Raw genomic sequence first — 4,347 nt, forward strand, 5'->3', positions numbered from 1 at the left:
TTTCCAACTCAAACAGAGCATCTGTCTACCAGGCTCTCAGTTTAAGAGGCCCTGGCCCACCCTTCCATCATAATAGGCCCAGGCCCATGATAAGAGTTAGGGACTACTAAAGATATAGAGAGGAACTGGGTGCAGACTCTACATACAACTGGGCATGATCTCTAGCTATCGAGAAGGTATTAGGCCCAAGTGACTCAGCAGAAACTGTCCACCATAAAACAATAGTGTGCCCATAGCATAGCTGGTGGCTCAGCCATTATAATGCTGTTGATAGCACAGGTTAACCTTGGGCAGTTCGAATTCCAAAACAAGGTATGCCTTGTTGGAACATTTGTAGAAGATTGAACATGTGGACTGGGAAGATATGGTGCTCTGGCAATGAGAGGAAGCAAGCTTGAGGAGGTACTGGAAGATGGATCGGCAAAAATTCTTCAGGGATGAAGAGGTTGCCATGCTTACTACCCATGGGTGTCTTAGGGCCTACAGTGCAACCATCAGGGTTCCAGGGTCCACTGTCAGCAGGATGTCAATGAAGTCCTTGGCCAGATTAGATACACTAGTCCAGGGCTCCTGCAAATAATTGTATTTGCTCTTGATGATCTGCCAGTATAGCCAGGTTCAGTTGTCATCCTTAAATAATAATCTGATCAAAGGGCTCACCACCACTGGCCAACTCCTTTACCATGTATACATGCTCCTGTGTCTCAATCACTTCTACCAGCTAGATGATTTTGTTGTGGTGCACCTGGTACAGCACTCAGACCTCAGACTCACATACTCCCACGCTTCTTGGTATTTTGTTTTAATCATCTTGATAGCACATGGCTGTGAGTTTGCCAGATCCTCCACACATACCACTAATCTTGAAGCTGCCTTGCCCAACTAGGGCCTTTATACAATACTTAGCTGTCACACATGGGTCAAATTTGGCCCTGTACGTTGCCACCCTGGCCATGTGTGTTGGTTCTGAGAGAGACTTTATGTGGCCAGTAGGGGAAACACCAGGGCAGGGTGGTGAATACTGAGTGGTAGCTGGTAATCCAACTTTGAGATGGACAACACTGTCCACCTCTGTGATGAAGTGCTTCTATACATAATTCTTAGTGCCTTTGAAGGGCTCCACTCTCTTGACTAGTCCTAGATGGACATCCTTGGGTGACTCAGAAAGCAACTTGCTTGTGCCACAGCCCATCACTGATATGGGAGCATCCTCTTCAGTTAGATTGGCAGAAACTACCCTGTAGGCAGTGCACTGTCAGCTTTGCCAACTGTCTCCCAGCCCAGACCACAGTCACCCCCACCATCCTCCCACATCAGCATGTTGGCATTGTTCAGTCACATGCAGTCTCATGCAGCTCAAGAAGAAGGAAGACCAACATGTGGATGCTTCAGACCTTCTTAGAAGGGGGAACAAAAATACTCACAGGAGAAAATACAGGGGAAAAGAGTGGAGCCAAGAGTGAAGGAAAGGCCATCCAGAGATTGCCTCATCTGGGGGAACAATTCCATATGCAAACACCAAACCCAGACACTATTGCAGATGTCAAGAAGTGTGTGCTGACAGAACCTGATATAGCTGTCTCCTGAGAGGCTCTGACAGAGCTTGACAAATACAAAGGCAAATGCTTACAGGCGACCACTGAATTGAGGATGGGTTTCCTAATGCAAGCTTTAGAAAAAAGGACTGAAGGAGTTGAAGGGATTTTCAACCCCATAAGAAGAGCAATAATATCAACTGACCAGAACCCCCACAGATCCCAGGGACTAAACCCCCATTCCAAGAGAACACAAGAATAGACCTATGGCTTCATCCATATATGTAGCAGAGGATGGCCTTGTCAGGCACCAATGGGAGGAGAGGTATTCAGTTCGGTCAAGGTTCAATGCACCAGTATAGGGGAATGTCAGGGTGGGGAGGTAGAAGGGTAGATGGAAGACAGAGCACACTGATTGAAGCAGGAGGGTGATATGGGTTAGTGGGTTTCTGGAGGGGAAACTGGGAAATGGGAGAACATTTAAAATGTAAATAAAAACATCCAATAAAAGAAATAAAAATTATTTTAAAAGATAGATAGATAGATAGATAGATAGATAGATAGATAGATAGATAGATAGATAGATGATAGATTGAGAAGTTCATATATGAATACAACATGCTTTGATCACATCTGTCTCTACTCTTCCAAATCTTCCAAGATTCCTTTACTGTAACCTTTTACAACTTCATGTATTCACTTCTTTTTTAAAACGTGTACTAAATACCAATTGTACTCATTAAATTATCTTTACAATGTTTTATAAGATTGAGTTTGTTCCAAGCCCTTGTCATCCTCTACCATCATTTTTTCCCATCACAGTATCCTCTTTAATATTCTTTGAGTGCATGAAGACACTCCTGCATTGAGATAATTACATTGATGATGTCTTCTCTCAAGAACTTATTATGTCCTTGTACATCTGAATGGTTCTTATATTCACTTGCTCCATTGTTTCATTCCTATATCACTTTCAATAATGATCCTAATAAAATTCATCTCTTTTTTATTTAGTTATGAATATCCACTTCTGAAATTATACCTGGTAACCTTCACATCTTTATCATTAAGACTACTTATTTTTGCATATCCTGTGTCTATCTACATGACTGTGTTTACCAGTGATTTTTTTAATTGTATTTTTTCCATACACTATATTCTGGTTTCAACTTCTCCTCCACCCATCTCCTTGAAAATACAGTTATCCTGTTTACAAGATTTTCCTTCTGTAATTTCCAAGGGGTCATATTTATTTTTCTGGGTCCAGATCTATGTTGTTTAGTGCTTGAAAGATAATTGCTTGAGTATTGAGAATTAAGAAAAAGAAAATCAGTTTTATTCACTATTGGGAAAGTTAATAAGAAGGATACATGATCATCTTTAAATTTGCATCTTTTTAGACTGCAGTAATTTTATACAAAAAGAGTCAAGGTGAGACAAAAAAGAAAGGTTTTACATTAAGCAGGGACTTCATATTCTAAACCAGAGAAGGAAAATTGTGTGTTTAGCAATGTCTTCACCTTGCCAACTGTGCAGATTTTTTTCAGTTTTTCCCTTCAGGTAGTAACATTTAAATTAACCTTGGTCTCTTAAGACCAATTCCTATATTTTCTTTAAGTAAACATATGAATTTTCTTCACGCTATACCTTACAGCATTTTATATAGTTTGCTTTAGTTGATCAAAACTAGTTCACCAGATGTTCTGTAAATGTAAAGAAGTATTTTCTAGCAGTAAACAAGATTTTGTGTAGCTTCCTTTCTGGATTTACAATGCCTGGCTTGAAGGAAAAGGTTATAATGCTTTTGAATGACACAGAAAGAGCACATAATCTTACTGAAGTGCAAAAGGATGAGAAGAGAAAGTGACTCTGCAATAGACAACTTATAAAGCAGGGTGCATTGAATTAGAAATTAGTGTTTTCATAAATATATTATTTACATATATATTATTTATTATTATTTATTTTTCTGGGTCCAGATCTATGTTGCTTAGTGCTTGAAATTATATATATATATATATATATATATATATATATATATATATATATACATATACACACACACACACATACACACATAAACTCACATCTAGTCTCTGTAGTCATTGTAAGTTTATTAAGTTTATTGAACATTTACCTGGGAAATATTCCTTAATTTTTTCTAATACACGCAGTTATCTCCTACCTATAAATAAATGATGTATCTTTTGATTTATTATTATTAGGGCATGGAAATTGTATGTCTTTTTGCAATTTCACAATGGAATACACGGTGTTATAAGTAAAGATAAAAATTATTATTGTCTCTTCAAATATTTATATTTAGGGTATTTGGCAATCTTTTATAGTCATTTTGAAGTATATCATAGATTTTTAAAAAATCAATATTTATCCAGCTACACTGTAAAAAGAATCAGAATTCCTCCCCTCTAGCATTGTTTGGTATATTTTATTTAACTTTTGTCAATATCCAGTTTTCTTCATTTTCCACTCTCTACTTCAGACAAAAATTAGCTCTCAATTGTCAATGAATATGGGAGCCTGTGGTAAACTATAAGATTGCCACAAAGCCCTAAAACAAGAATGAGGAGAGAATATATCAATATCCTAAAAAAATGAGTAAAGTAAGTTGAGGATGAGAACAAAGGGAACGATGGTGCCTACCAAAACCCTGATTTTATAAGCAGCACATCTCCAACTGGGCTGAAGTCACTTGCAATGCATTTATGCTAACTCATGAGTTTAACTTGTGATATTATCAAAAAAAATTTACCAATTTTAGTAATGATGACCTCAGCCTTCATCAACTTCA

General features: G+C 37.8%; 1 pseudogene; it reads right to left on the minus strand.

Moving 5' to 3' along the window:
* Positions 1-631: 631 nt before the first annotated feature.
* On the minus strand, positions 632-1,192 carry Pskh1-ps1 (protein serine kinase H1, pseudogene 1; annotated as a pseudogene).
* Between the last annotated feature and the right edge of the window lie 3,155 nt (positions 1,193-4,347).

This window comes from Rattus norvegicus, chromosome X (genome assembly GCF_036323735.1).
Source record: "Rattus norvegicus strain BN/NHsdMcwi chromosome X, GRCr8, whole genome shotgun sequence".
In the NCBI taxonomy this organism is placed as follows: domain Eukaryota; kingdom Metazoa; phylum Chordata; class Mammalia; order Rodentia; family Muridae; genus Rattus; species Rattus norvegicus.